Source organism: Pongo pygmaeus, chromosome 15, assembly GCF_028885625.2.
Source record: "Pongo pygmaeus isolate AG05252 chromosome 15, NHGRI_mPonPyg2-v2.0_pri, whole genome shotgun sequence".
Taxonomy (NCBI): domain Eukaryota; kingdom Metazoa; phylum Chordata; class Mammalia; order Primates; family Hominidae; genus Pongo; species Pongo pygmaeus.
The window spans coordinates 30,135,809-30,152,133 of record NC_072388.2 but is presented as its reverse complement, the minus strand read 5'-3'; the positions used below and the strand labels follow the sequence as shown (position 1 = coordinate 30,152,133).

General features: G+C 38.6%; 1 protein-coding gene across 7 annotated transcripts in view; it reads right to left on the bottom strand.

The window, feature by feature from the left end:
- The window catches only part of NUBPL (NUBP iron-sulfur cluster assembly factor, mitochondrial), a 331,583-nt gene that overhangs the window by 35,538 nt on the left and 279,720 nt on the right, over window positions 1-16,325 (bottom strand). The window lies entirely within an intron of this gene.

Below are 16,325 nucleotides of genomic sequence, written 5' to 3'. Positions count from 1 at the left end.
TTTTAATTCTCTATGGAGAAATTACTTCCAACATTATGTTGCTTACATACGCAAATAGTCTATTACATTAACTATTTAGGTCATTCATATACATTTTACACACATGAATGAGAAAGACAAGAAAATGTCGACTTTGTTTTGGCCTAACTTTGAATCCTCACTTCTAAAATCACAACTGGGCCGGGCATGGTGGCTCATGCCTATAATCCCAGCATCTTGGGAGGCCAAGGTGGGCAGATCGTTTGGGGTCAGGAGTTCGAGACCAGCCTGGCTAACATGGTGAAATCCTGTCTCTACTAAAAATACAAAAATTAGCCAGGCATGGTGGCTAGTGCCTGTAATCCCAGCTACTTGGGAGGCTGAGGCAGGAGAATCACTTGAACCAGGGAGACAGAGGTTGCAGTGAGCCGAGATCACACCACTGCCTTCCAGCCTGGGTGACAGAGCAAGACTTCTCAAAACAAAAAATAAAATAAAATAAAAATCACAACTGACGAATCAGTGATTCAGGATCATAACTCTATCAGTGGAACTTTCTTCCCACTCAGATAATGTGCTAGTTATACAGATGCACAAGGTAGGCTTTACTTTCACATTAACAGTCCAATAGCCAGGCATGGTGGCATGTGCCTGTAATCCCAACTACTTGGGAGGCTGAGGTGGAGGGATCACTTAAGCCCAGGAGTCCAAGACCAGCCTGGGCAATACAGTGAGACCCCCATCTCAAAAAAAAAAGGAAGAAAAAAGAAGAAAGAAGAAACAAGAAGAAGAAGGAGGAGGAGAAGAAATGAAGAAAGAAGAAGAAAAAGGAGGAGGAAGAAGAAAGAAGAAAAAAGAAGATGACAACGAAGAAGATGATGAAGGAGAGGAAAAAGAGGAAGATGAAGAAGAAAGAAAGAATGAAAGAAAGAGAGAGAAAAAAAGAAAAGGAAAAGAAAGGAAAGGAGAAAGAGGGGAGGAGGAGGAAAAGGAGAAGAAGAGGAAGATGAGGAGGAGGAGAAGGAGGAGGTTGTTAATAGTCTACTTGGGAGATTGAAAAATTAAGCATTACAATACAATATGCTAAGGAGGAGGAGAAGGAGAACAAGGGGGAGGAGAAAGAAGAAGAAGAAAAGAAGAGGAGGAGGAGGAGGAAGAAGAAGCTGTTAATATTCTACTTGGAAGACTGAAAAAATAAGGATTACAACACAATATGCTAAGCATTATAACAGAGGTGTGCACAGGGTGTTATGGAGTTATAAAGAAGAAATAGGAAGAAAAGCTAACTAATTCAATCTAGGAGAGAAAATGGTGAAGTACGACAGATGGAAGGGGAAGCTAGACATAGGAGAAACAACGGAGAAAAGTGTCCAGAAAGAGGTGATTCTTAGGCTGAGTCCTAGAAGTTTATATTCTTAAAAATTCACACTGCGGAAAGCAGTTTAGTGGGAATAAAACTGAGGGCTGTGGCAGAAATTCAGATGCAAAATGGTAGAGGCCTGAACTGAAGTGGATGCAGATGGCAAATTTTCTGGATCTCCACTACTACCCGACAGAAACCAGGTAGTACTAGGGTACAGAGTTTTGAGAGAAAGTGCAGTACAATTTTTCTTCAGGTCAAAACAACAAAGGCCTGGTTAAGATTGGCCGAGTCTGTGAATTTTTTTTTTTTAATTTTGTAGTTCCCTCTAGATGATAACCTAAAAAATAATTAACATAAACATAATATAGATCACATGGCTGACCATCACCTTATAATTAAATACAGAATGCTATGACAATTCAGAGCCCCAAACTGTTAAATTGGTATCAAGTGGCAGACACAACTAATGAAAACAGAGGCAAGACTAACAATAAATAACTGATTACACCAAGTGAAGGTCAAATGATACTAGACAGTATTGCCTGAAGGGATATTTTGAAGAAGTTCAAATAGAGAAAAGTGGTGGGAGAACTAAGTTATCACAAAGCACATGGCAGTATGGGCATGCCAAACTCAAAAGAACCTATACAGTAGTAGTTAGCTGTAAATTCATCTTGCAATCAGCATCTTCATTTCAGGAAAAAACATCTTTTACATTAAATTAACGTCATAAATTTGAATTTTACTGATTTTGTGAGTTTTGGTTGTATTTAATTTAATTTTTAAACTATATAATATGAGCTATAAACTTAAGAAATTTGTGTTTATACCTAGTTAAGTAATCTTATAATAAAAATAAGTGAGTATGTGGTGCGGGAAGATGATTTTTCCTTTAGAAGAAGGGCCTATTCGTTACTCAAGTTTGAGATACACTATTTTTAGAATTCAAAGAGATCAGTGTTCAAAATTTGATTCTATAGCTGACTACCTGTGTGACTAGATAATGACTTAACCTATCAGAGTTTTTGTTTCTTCATCTACAAAATAGCATGGAAATACTTAGGTCACAGGATTAAAATAATTAAATAAACTACTATATAGAGACACTTGACATGATACCTAACATTCAATAAATGATAGCTGTCACTGTTAATATCATCATTATTACATATATTATTGTTATTAATAAAATGCCTTAGACGTTGCTGGGAAGGTCATTTTCCTAAAGGCTATCAGGCAGCTCATCCTACTTTTCGAACTGTTCCATGGATCACTACAGCCTTCTATTTTGATTTACTTTGCCCAAGAAACCAAAAATTGACACTTCTCTTTCCCCTCTTGCAAAGACTGATGGAAATCGCATCTCGGCAAAAGTTACACTCTACACCTCCAATACATTTCCAGAATTTGCCACCTTCCAGATTCTGTTATTAATCTGTTTCCTAGTTTTTTTCATATCCAGTCATTTGGAAGGGATCAAATTCTAGCTCTGGCTGTATCCAGCTGTATAACTAACTTCAAACAAATAAGAATCACTCTGAGTCTCAGTTTCTTTAACTGTAAAACTAATGCCTGCACTAGTTTCCAAGGACTCAGCTATCTCTATGATTACACTATTTAGCATTACATCTTAACTATAAATAGCTTTTAGAACTACCTCTGCTCAACTTGACTGCCCTAGTAATCTTATTTAAGGGGTATTAGCCCTCAATCTCAGAGCTATTCTCTTCCTACATAAGCAGAGAAATCTCCTTGGCTATTTCCTCCAAATCTTCTCCTTCACTATATATTAGTATGTAGGATGTTCTCTACTGCATTGGCTCTAAAAAGTATTCTTAGCTTTCATATGATATAAACATGTTACTGTTTTAAATACTTTTTGTCTACTATTTGTATCACCATTACACAATATAGCTTCAAGGGCAGTTATGATTTTTTTCATCTTTTTATCAAACAAAAGTAATGACATAATATTTTGCACAAAATAGGCACTTAACAAAAGATCAGCAATTTAAACAATGTTCTTATATTTTCAGAATCATCTCCCCTAGATTACTTCAGCATAAACTTTAAGTTGGCAACTCCTTGAACTAGGAGTCAAGAGCTCCAGATTCTGGTTTTGATGACAGTCTTAATATAATATATAACCTTGAATAACTAACTAAGTCTCAATATATCTCAATTAACTGCTTTATAAAATGAATCTATTTCCATAGGCCCTATTTAACTTAAACAGCTGTTACATTAAAAAAAAAAGTTTTATTAAAATGTTCAGGGACATTATTTTAATAGCTATAAGATACTAGAGAGGGGGATTAAACTGGCTTGGTTTTCTCTGTGCTTAATTAACCCTAATACAGTAGCACAAATAAGCATCTGTGCCATTTGGGTTTCTTTGCAGAATAGTCTGAATAGCACCATTCGAACAAATTAATAACAACATTTGACAAGGACAATGATCATCTTCCATGTCCTGTCAAATGCTCACGAAACATGTAAACATTTCATGGAACTATATTTATAGAAGACTTTTTTTGGTGTAAAATTTTTTTTGTCTACTATTTGTAGAAATATATGGGGTATTTTGCTGAAATATATGTTCTTAATTAATGATTAAGTCCTTAATCACAATACAATCAGCCTCTGGGTTTTGCCCTGAAAAAAAATTTCTAATCCTTGTTGAAGAAGACAGAAACATAACTGGCTCACACATAAATCACTACCTCTTTTGCTGTATAGTACATCAAAGTTTAGTATAGTATATAAGTTTCGTATATCATATAAGTAATCATTTCAGATAGCCCTAGAATGAACTTCAAATTTTATAAGAAAATAATGCATAAACAACATAACCTCCAGTAAAATTAAATTTAGTCCTTAATCTAGCATAACCTAGATTTTTATTTTAAATTTTATTTTAATTTTTGTGAGTACATAGTAGCTATATATATTTAAGGGGTCCATGAGATGTTTTGATACAGGCATGCAATGTGTAATAACCACATCATGTAAAATGGGGTATCCATCCCCTCAAGCATTTATCTTTTGTGTTATAACCAATACAATTAAACTTTTAGATATTTTAAAATGTACAATTAAGTTACTATTGACTATAGTCACCCTGTTGTGCTGTCAAATACTAGGTCTTATTCATTCTTTCTAACTATTTTTTTTGTACCCATTAGCCACTGCCATCTCCTCTGGACCCCACTACCCTTCCCCACCTCGAATAACTATCCTCTACTCTCTCTGACCATAAGTTCAATTGTTGTAATTTTAGATCCCACAAATAAGTGAGAACATGCAATATTTGTCTTTCTGGCCAGGCTTATTTCACTTCACATAATCGCATCCAGTTCCATCCATGTTGTTGCAAATGACAGGATCTCATTCTTTTTATGGCTAAATAGTACTCCATTGTGTATAAATAACACGTTTTCTTTAACCATTCATCTGTTGATGGACACTTAGGTTGCTTTCAAATCTTGGCTATTGTGAACACTGCTGCAATAAACATGGGAGTACAGATATCTCTTTGATATACTGATTTCCTTTCTTTTGGGTGTATACCCAGCAATAGGACTGCACAGTCATATGGTAGCTCTATTTTTAGTTTTTTGAGGAACCTCGAAACTGTTCTCGATAGTGGTTGTACTAATTTACATTCCTACCAACAGTGACAAGGGTCCCCTTTTCCTCACATCCTTGCCAGCATTTGTTATTGCCTGACTTTGGACATAAGCCATTTTAACTGGGGTGAGATGATATCTCTTTGTAGTTTTGATTTGAATTTCTCTGATTATCAATTATTCTGAGCACCTTTTCATATGTCTGTTTGCCATTGTATGACTTCTTTTCACAAATGTCTATTCAGATCTTTTGCCAATTTTTAAACAGGATTGTTAGACTTTTTCCTATAGAGTTGTTGGAGCTCCTTATATATTCTGGTTATAAATCCTTTGTCAGTTGGGTAGTTTGCAAATCTTTTCTCCCATTTCCGGGTCGTTTCTTCACTTGATGGTTCCTTTAATGTGCAGAAGCTCTTTAACGTGATGTGATCCCATTTGTCCATTTTTGCTTTGATAGCCCAGATTTTTAAATTTTATTTATTTATTTATTTATTTATTTTTGAGATGGAGTTTCGCTCTTGTTGCCCAGGCTGGAGTGCGATGGCACAATCTCAGCTCACCGCAACCTCCGCCTCCAGGGTTCAAGCAATTCTCCTGTCTCAGCCTCCAGAGTACCTGGGATTACAGGCATGCACCACCATGCCCAGCTAATTTTTGTATTTATTTAGTAGAGATGGGGTTTCTCCATGTTGGTCAGGCTGGTCTCGAACCCCTGACCTTGGGTGATCCACCCACTTCAGCCTCCCAAAGTGCTGGGATTACAGGGACCAGACAATGTGCCGGGCCTTTTTTTTTGAGATGGAGTCTTGCTCCGTCGCCCAGGCTGGAGTGCAATGGCACGATCTCGTCTCACTGCAACCTCCGCCTCCCGGATTCAAGCAAATCTCTTGCCTCAGCCTCCTGAGTAGCTGGGATTACAGGTGCCCACCACCACGCCCAGCTAATTTTTGTATTTTTGGCAGAGACAGGGTTTCACCTTATTTGTCCGGCTGGTCTCTAACTCCTGACCTCAGGTGATCCACCGTCTCTGCCTCCCAATGTGCTGGGATTACAGGCGTGCACCACTGCGCATGGCCCCAGATTTTTAAATTTTGAAGGAATTATGTCAATTTATTCTTGTCACTGTATCATTCAACTTAACAGATGGTCTCTGAAACCTGATATTACATTTCATCTTTACAATTCTTGGCTTTCTACCTGTTAAATTTAAATTTTTCCCAGAAACATGAGCCAATATGAATTAGTCTAGAGTTTTCTCCCTTTATACCATCATTAATGATGTCACTTCAGTTTGTGATGAAGGGACTGATAGAAAACTTGTGCTCTCTCTACTGACTGTAAGGAAGTGTCAATGGCAGCAAAAAATGAGGTTTAGTTTGCAATAAATTGAATTATTTTCTGAGGGAAAAATGCCTATCTCAAGAAGCCCATCAAGAATTCTCTATCAATATTTTTTCTTTTCTTTTTTTTTTTTGAGACAGAGTCTCGCTCTGTTGCCCAGGCTGGAGTGCAGTGGTGCGATCTGAGCTCACTGCAAGCTCCGCCTCCCGGGTTCATGCCATTTTCCTGTCTCAGCCTACTGAGTAGCTGGGACTACAGACGCCCGCCACCACGCCCGGGTAATTTTTTGTATTTTTAGTAGAGATGGGGTTTCACCGTGTTAGCCAGGATGGTCTCGATCTCCTGACCTCGTGATCTGCCCGCCTCAGCCTCCTAAAGTGCTGGGATAACAGGCGTGAGCCACCACACCTGGCCAAGAATTCTCTGTCCATTTTCTAAAGTAAATGTCTAAGTCTAAACGATTAAAAATATTGTTTAAATGCTAATTCACAACTTATAATCCTTTTAAAAGGCTTCTTATCAGCTGAGATTTACTATAAAAGGTTGATGGTCTGGCAGATTCTGGCAAATAAATAAACATTTTACAAAATAATTATTTAGAATATTAATTGTCAATTCTCCTATTAAGAGGAAAATCTATTTATGACTGCATATGTGGATTTGGGTCAGAGTTCAGAGTAGTTAAACATTTAAAACTGATGATTCCAGATGTTAGACTGATCATAATTATACTAGTGTGGAACAACTCAACTATGCATTCTAGTCCCCAGGGCATAGATTGTATCTAATTCTCTTGCTTGATTGAGAACTTCAGTGCTGGAGCCTAGTAGACATGTGCAACAAAACCTGCTCAGGGTTATAGCTGGAGAAATAATTCTATACCTTACAATTATAAGCACATCAATATAAAGTCAAATAAGACTTTAAAAAATTAACTATTTTTAATGTTCACACTGCTCTTAATATTTAGTGCTACTGATTCTCCTTTATTTAGAAATATACTTGCATCAAAAGAAAATAATCATTCAACATCTGATGTTTAACAAAAACAATACCAAATATATTTTTCTATTAACTATAAAGCAGATTGGCATTGGTATTTTTTAGCTCTCCTCTGTCTTTCTCCTGTCACCCCCAAAATTCCTGAGTTTTAAATATTATTTGCTGTAAGATCAAGGATTACCTACCAATATTAGTATCAGCAGAAAGAAACATAATTTAAAAGGTAAATTCACCTCAAATGTACTCACAGACCAACAGGAAATATAAATAATTTTTGGATGAGCCACTATTTTGACCTCTTGCTCCTTTCCAACAGACTATACAAGTGATTACGGTCACAAAGAGAATGTTTTATTAATTTAGAAATGAATCATTATTTTGCTCACTTCAGAAACAAATCTTCCTACAGAAAATTATATCAATTGGCTGGGCGCGGTGGCTCACGCCTGTAATCCCAGCACTTTGGGAGGCCAAGGCGGGCGGATCACGAGGTCAGGAGATCGAGACCATCCTGGCTAACACGGTGAAACCCTATCTCTACTAAAAATACAAAACATTAGCCGGGCGTGGTGGCTGGTGCCTGTAGTCCCAGCTACATGGGAGGCTGAGGCAGGAGAATGGCGTGAACCCAGGAGGTGGAGCTTGCAGTGAGCCAAGATCGCAGTGGACTGCAGTCCAGCCTGGGCGACAGTGTGAGACTCCAACTCAAAAAAAAAAAAAAAAAAGAAAAAAGAAAAAAAGAAAACTATATCAACTGTGGAAAAAAGAATTAAACATAATAATAAGTGGAAACAATGCTATATCAACATTACTGGTGTTCTAAATCATCCTAATTGATGAAGAAGAAAAAAACAAAGTTACTGGTGAGAGAGAGCATGTGCACTTTGGAAGGTTAAGAATCCAACTTTGAGTAAGTGTGATGTGGTGCCAAGAAGAATGTATATTCTGTTGATTTGGGGTGGAGAGTTCTGTAGATGTCTATTACGTCTGCTTCATCCAGGCTGAGTTCAAGTCCTGAATACCCTTGTTAATTTTCTGTCACATTGTTCTGTCTAACATTGACAGTGGGGTGTTAAAGTCTCTCACTATTATTGTGTGGGAGTCTAAGTCTCTTTGTAGGTCTCTACATGAATCTAGGTGCTCCTTTATTGGGTGCATATATATTTAGGATAGTTAGCTCTTCTTGTTGCATTGATCCCTTTACCACTATGTAATGCCCTTCTTTGTCTTTTTAGATCTTTGTTGGCTTAAAGTCTGTTTTATCAGAGACTAGGATTGCAACCCATGCTTTTATTCCTTTTTTTTCTTTTAATTTGCTTGGTAAATATTCCTCCATCCCTTTATTTTGAGCCTATGTGTGTCTTTGCACATGAAATGTGTCTCCTGAATACAGCACACTGATGGGTCTTGACTCTTTATCCAATTTGACAGTCTGCATCTTTTAATTGGGGCATTTACCCCATTTACATTTAAGGTTAGTATTGTTATCTGTGAATTTGATCCTATCATTATGATGCTAGCTGGTTATTTTGCCCGTTAGTTGATGCAGTTTCTTCATAGTGTCGATGGTCTTTTCAACTTGGTATGTCTTTGCAGTGGCTGGTACCAGTTTTCCTTTCCATATTTACTGCTTCCTTCAGGAGCTCTTGTAAGGCAGGCCTGGATGCTTGTCTATAAAGGATTTTATTTCTCTTCTGCTTTGCTTATGAAGCTTAGTTTGGCTGGATATGAAATTCCGGGTTGAAAATTCCTTTAAGAATGTTGAGTATTGGCCACCACTCTCTTCTGGCTTATAGGGTTTCTGCAGAGAGATTTGCTGTTAGTCTGATGGGCTTCCTTTTGTGGGTAACCCAACCTTTCTCTCCGGCTGCCCTTAACATTTTTTCCTTCATTTCAACCTTGGTGACTCTGAAGATTATGTGTCTTGGGGTTGCTCTTCTCAAGGAGTATCTTTGTGGTGTTCTCTGTGTTTCTTGAATTTGAATGTTGGCCTGTCTTGTTAGGTTGGGGAAGGAAAATTCTCCTGGATAATAACCTGAAGAGTGTTTTCCAACTTGGTTTCATTCTCACCGTCACTTTCAGGTACACCAATCAAACGTAGGTTTGGTCTTTTTACAGAGTCCCATGTTTCTGGGAGGCTTTGTTCATTCCTTTTCATTCTTTTTTCTCTAATTTTGTCTTCATGCTTTATTTCATTAAGTTGATCTTCAATCTCTGATATTCTTTCTTCTGCTTGATCGATTAGGATATTGATACCTGCGTATGCTTCACGAAGTTCTCGTGCTGTTTTTCAGCTCCATCAGGTCATTTATATTCTTCTCTAAACTGGTTATTCTAGTTAGCAATTGGAAGTAAAACACTCCTGAGCAAATGCAAAAGAATGGAAATCATAACAAACTGTCTCTCAGACCACAGTGCAAACAAATTAGAACTCAGGATTAAGAAACTCACTCAAAACCACACAACTACATGGAAACTGAACAACCTGCTCCTGAATGACTACTGGGTAAATAATGAAATTAAGGCAGAAGTAAAGAAGTTCTTTGAAACCAATGAGAACAAAGAGACAACATACCAGAATCTCTGGGACACAGCTAAAGTGGTGTTTAGAGGGAAATTTATAGCACTAAATGCCCACAGGAGAAAGCAGCAAAGATCTAAAATCGAAACCCTAACATCACAATTAAAAGAATTAGAGAAGCAAGAGCAAACAAATTCAAAAGCTAACAGAAGACAAGAAATAACTAAGATCAGAGCAGAACTGAAGGAGATAGAGACACGAAAAACTCCTAAAAAAATCAATGAATCTAGGAGCTGATTTTTTTAAAGGATTAACAAAATAGATAGACTGCTAGCCAGACTAATAAAGACGAAAAGAGAGAAGAGTCAAATAGACACAATAAAAAATGATAAAGGGGATATCACCACTGATCCCACAGAAATACAAATTACCATCAGAGAATACTATAAACACCTCTACGCAAATAAACTAGAACATGTAGAAGAAATGGATACATTCCTGGACACATCCACCCTCCAAACATTAAATCAGGAAAAAGTTGAATCCCTGAATAGACCAGTAAGTTCTGAAACTGAGGCAGTAGTTAATAGCCTACCAACCAATAAAAGCCAGGATCAGATGGATTCACAGCTGAATTCTACCAGAGGTACAAAGAGGAGTTGTACCATTCCTTCTGAAATTATTCCAAACAATGGAAAAAGAGGGAATCCTCCCTAACTCATTTTACGAGGCCAGCATCATCCTGATGCCAAAACCTGGCAGAGACAAAAAAAAAAAGAAAATTTCAGGCCCATATCACTGATGAACATTAATGCGAAAATCCTCAATAAAATACTGGCAAACTGAATCCAGCAGCACATTAAAAAGCTTATCCACCATTATCAAGTCAGCTTCATCCCTGGCATGCAAGTCTGGTTAAATATATGCAAATCAATAAAAATAATCCATCACATAAACAGAACCAATAACAAAAGCCACATGATTATCTCAATAGATGCAAAAAGGGCTTCGATAAAATTCAACACCACTTCATGCTAAAAATGCTCAATAAACTAAGTATTGATGGAATGTATCTCAAAATAATAAGAGCTATTTATCACAAACCGACAGCCAGTATCATACTGAATGGGCAAAAGCTGGAAGCATTCCCTTGAAAAATGACACAAGACAAGGATGACCTCTCTTACCACTCCTATTCAACACAGTATTGGAAGTTCTGGCCAAGGCAATCAGGCAAGAGAAAGAAAGAAAGGGTATTCAAATAGGAAGACTGGAATTCAAATTGTCTTTGTTTGCAGATGACATGATTATATATTTAGAAAACCCCATCGTCTCAGCCCAAAATCTCCTTAAGCTGATAAGCAATTTCAGCAAGTCTCAGGATACAAAATCAACGTGCAAAAATCACAAGCATGCCTATACACCAATAACAGACAAAAAGAAAGACAAATCATGAGTGAACTCACATTCACAATTGCTACAAAGAGTATAAAATACCTAGGAATCCAATTTACAAGGGATGTGAAGGACCTCTTCAAGGAGAACTACAAACCACTGATCAAGAAAATAAAAGAGGACACAAAAAAATGGAAAAAAAAATTCCATGCTCGTGAATAGGAAGAATCAATATTGTGAAAATGGCCATACTGCCCAAAGTAATTTATACATTCAATGCTATCCCCATCAAGCTACCACTGACTTTCTTCACAGAATTAGAAAAAGGTACTTTAAGTTTCATATGGAATCAAAAAAGAGCCCATATAGCCAAGACAATCCTAAGCAAAAAGAACAAAGCTGGAGGCATCAGGCTACCTGACTTCAAACTATACTACAAGTCTACAGTAACCAAAACAGCATGGTACTGGTACCAAAACAGAGATATACACCAATGGAACAGAACAGAGGCCTCAGAAATAACACCACACATCTACAACCATCTGATCTTTAACAAACCTGCCAAAAACCAGCAATGGGGAAAGGATTCCCTATTTAATAAGTGATGTTTGGAAAACTGGCTAGCCATATGCAGAAAACTGAAACTGGACCCCTACCTTACACCTTATACAAAAATTAATTCAAGATGGATTAAAGCCTTAAATGTAAGACCTAAAACCATGAAAACCCTAGAAGAAAACCTAGGCAATACCATTCAGGATATAGCCATGGGCAAAGACTTCATGACTAAAACACCAAAAGCAATGGCAAAAAAAGCCAAAATTGACCAATGGGATTGAGTTAAAATAAAGAGCTTGTGCACAGCAAAAGAAATTATCATCATAGTAAACAGCCAACCTACAGAATGGGAGAAAATTTTTGCAATCTATCCATCTGACATGGGTTAATATCCAGAATGTACAAGGAACTTAAACAAATTTACAAGAAAAAAACAAACAACCCCATCAAAAAGTGGGCAAAAGATATGAAGAGACACTTCTCAAAAGAAGACATTTATACAGCCAACAAACATATGAAAAAAAGCTCATCATCACTGGTCATTAGAGAAATGCAAATCAAAACCACAATGAGATACCATCTTATGCCAGTTAGAATGGCAATCATTAAAAAGTCAGGAAACAACAGATGCTGGAGAGGTTGTGGAGAAACAGGAAAGCTTTTACACTGTTGGTGGGAGTGTAAATTAGTTCAACCATTGTGGAAGACAGTGTGGCGATTCCTCAAGGATCTAGAACCAGAAATACCATTGACCCAGCAATCCCATTGCTGGGTATATACCGAAAGGATTATAAATCATTCTACTATAAAGACACATGCACACGTATGCTTATTGCAGCACTGTTCACAATAGCAAAGACTTGGAACCAACCGAAATGCCCATCAATGATGGACTGGATAAGAAAATGTGGCACATATACACCATGGAATACTATGCAGCCATAAAAAAGGATGAGTTCATGTCCTTTGTAGGGACATGGATGAAGTTGGAAATTATCATTTTCAGCAAACTAACACAGGAACAGATAACCAAACACCACATGTTCTCACTTATAAGTGGGAGTTGAACAATCAGAAACACATGGACATAGGGAACGGAACATCACACACTGGGGTCTGTCAAGGGTTGGGGGCTAGGGGAGAGATAGCATTAGGAGAAATACCTAATGTAGACAACAGGTTGATGGGTGCAGGAAACCACCATGGTACGTGTATATCTATGTAACCTGCACGTTCTGCACATGTATCCCAGGACTTAAAGTATGTGTGTGTGTGTGTGTGTGTGTGTGTGTATGTATGTATGCATATATATATATATATATATATATATATATATATAGCAAAAAAGAATACAAGTTCGCCAAAGAAATCTGGATACATATCTGCTGTTTAGTGACAACTACTGGCTCTTCAATATAATGGAGTGAACAGTTAAATGGGCTTCCAGTCACTTCATCTTAATGACGCTATAAAGAATTAACCAGAGCTGGCTGGGCACGGTGGCTCACGCTTGTAATCCCAGCACTTTGGGAGGCCAAGGAAGGCAGATCATGAGGTCAGGAGATCGAGACCATCCTGGCTAACACAGTGAAACCCCGTCTCTGCTAAAAATACAAAAAAATTAGCCAGGCGTGGTGGCAAGTGCCTGTAGTCCCAGCTACTTGGGAGGCAGAAACAGGAGAATGGCGTGAACCTGGGAGGCAGGGCTTGCAGTGAACAGAGATCACACCACTACACTGCACTCCAGCCTAGGCGACAGAGCAAGACTCCATCACAAAAAGAAAAAAAGAAAAAAAAAAAAAGAACTAACAAGAGCTATCCAGACTGAGTTCACTTAGGAACCACTGGGGACAAAAGAGGCTTCCATGGATTTTAAAGCGCTTAGGATGGAATCAGACAGCTCTGTCAGTGCATATCTGTCTCTGTCTGTCTGTCTGTCTTCATTCTCTTTCTCTCTCTTCCCTGCTTCCTCCTTCTGATGTCTCCAGTAAAGTTAAGATAAAACCCTTGCAAGATGGCCAAATAGGAACAGCTCCGGTCTGCAGCTCCCAGTATGATCGACGCAGAAGATGGGTGATTTCTGCATTTCCAACTGAGGTACCTGGTTCATCTCACTGGGACTGGTGTGAAAGTGGGTGCAGGCCACGGAGGGCAAGCGGAAGCAGGGCAGGGCATCACCTCACCCGGGAAGTACAAGGGGTCGGGGGATTTCCCTTTCCTAGCCAAGGGAAGCCCTGACAGACTGTACAGGGAAAATCGGGACACTGCCACCTAAACACTGTGCTTTTCCAATGGACTCAGCAAACTACACACCAGGAGATCATATCCCGCACCTGGCTCAGTGGGTCTCACGCCCACGGAGTCTTGCTCACTGCTAGTCCCAGATACAACTGCAAGGAGGCAAGCCTGGCTGGGGGAGGGGCGTCTGCCATTGCTGAGGCTTGAGTAGGTAAACAAAGTGGCCAGAAGCTGGAACTAGGTGGAGCCCACCACAGCTGAAGGAGGCCCACCTGTCTCTGTAGGCTTTACCTCTAGAGGCAGGGCATAGCTGAACAAAAGGCAGCAGAAACTTCTGCAAACTTAAACGTCCCTGTCTGACAGCTCGGAAAAGAGCAGTGGTTCTCCCAGCATGGTGTTTGAGCTCTGAGAACGGACAGACCACCTACTCAAGTGGGTCCATCACCCCCATGTAGCCTAATTTGGAGACACCTCCCAGTGGGGGCTGACTGACACCTCATACAGCCAGGTGCCCCTCTGAGACGAAGCTTCCAGAGGAAGAATCAGGGAGCAATATTTGCTGTTCTGCAGTACTTGCTGTTCTGCAGCCTCTGCTGGTGAAACCCAGGAAAACAGGGTCTGAAGTGGACTTCTAGCAAACTCCAACAGACCTGCAGCTGAGGGACCTGACTGGTAGAAGAAAAACAAACAGAAAGGAATAGCATCAGCATCAACAAAAAGGACATCCACAAAAAAACCCCATCTGTAGGTCACCATCATCAAAGACCAAAGGTAGATAAAACCACAAAGATGGAGAGAAACCAGAGCAGAAAAGGTAAAAATTCTAAAAACCAGAGCACTCCTTCTCCTCCAAAGGATCACAACTCCTCACCAGCAACAGAACAAAGCAGGACAAAGAATGACTTTGATGAGCTGACAGAAGTAGGCTTCAGAAAGTCAGTAATAACAAACTTCTCTGAGCTAAAGGAGGATGTTTGAACCCATTGCAAGGAAGCTAAAAACCTTGAAAAAAGATTAGACGAATGGCTAACAAGAATAAACAGTGTAGAGAAGACCTTAAACGACCTGAGGGAGCTGAAAACCATGGCACGAGAACTACGTGATGCATGCACAAGCTTCAGTAGCTGATTCGATCAAGTGGAAGAAAGGGTATCAGTGATTGAAGATCAAATTAAAGAAATGAAGCCAGAAGAGAAGTTTAGAGAAAAAGGAGAAAAAAAAATTAAATTAAATTAAAAAAAAGAATACAAAAAAAAGTTAATTAAATTCACTAACAATACATCAGTACTAATAACTATGACAACTAACATTACTAGATCCATTTTATTATGTAAATAAAATAAAAATCAAATGTCCAGGGTTCTTATTATGTGTAATAAAGATATAAATATTCTTGTAAAAAAAAAAAGAAACAAAGCCTCCAAGAAATATGAGACTATGTGAAAAGACCAAATCTACATGTGATTGGTGTACTAGAAAGTGATGGGGAGAACGGAATCAAGCTGGAAAACACTCTTCAGGATATTATCCAGGAGAACTTCCTGAACCTAGCAAGGCAGGCCAACATTCAAATTCAGGAAGTACAGAGAATGCCACAAATATACTCCTTGAAAAGAGCAACCCCAAGACATATAATTATCAGATTCACCAAGGTTGAAATGAAGGAAAAAATGCTAAGGGCAGCCAGAGAGAAAGGTCGGGTTAACCACAAAGGGAAGCCCATCAGACTAACAGCGGATCTCTCAGCAGAAACCCTACAAGCCAGAAGAGAGTGGGGGCCAATATTCAACATTCTTAAAGAAAAGAATTTTCAACCCAGAATTTCATATTCAGCCAAACTAAGCTTCATAAGGGAAGAAGAAATAAAATCCTTTACAGACAAGAAAATGCTGAGAGATTTTGTTACCACCAGGCCTGCCTTACAAAAGCTCCTGTAGGAAGCACTAAACATGGAAAGGAACAACCAGTACCAGCCACTGCAAACACATGCCAAATTGTAAAGACCATCGATGCTAGGAAGAAACTGCATCAACTAATGGACAAAATAATCAGCTAACATCATAATGATGGGATCAAATTCACACATAACAATGTTAACCTTATACACAAATGGGCTAAATGCCCCATTGAAAAGACACAGACTGGCAAATTGGATAGAGTCAAGACCCATCAGTGTGCTGTATTCAAGAGACCCATCTCACATGCAGAGACATACATAGGCTCAAAATAAAGGGATGGAGAAAGATCTACCAAGCAAATGGAAAGCAAAAAACAACAGGGGTTGCAATCCTAGTCTCTG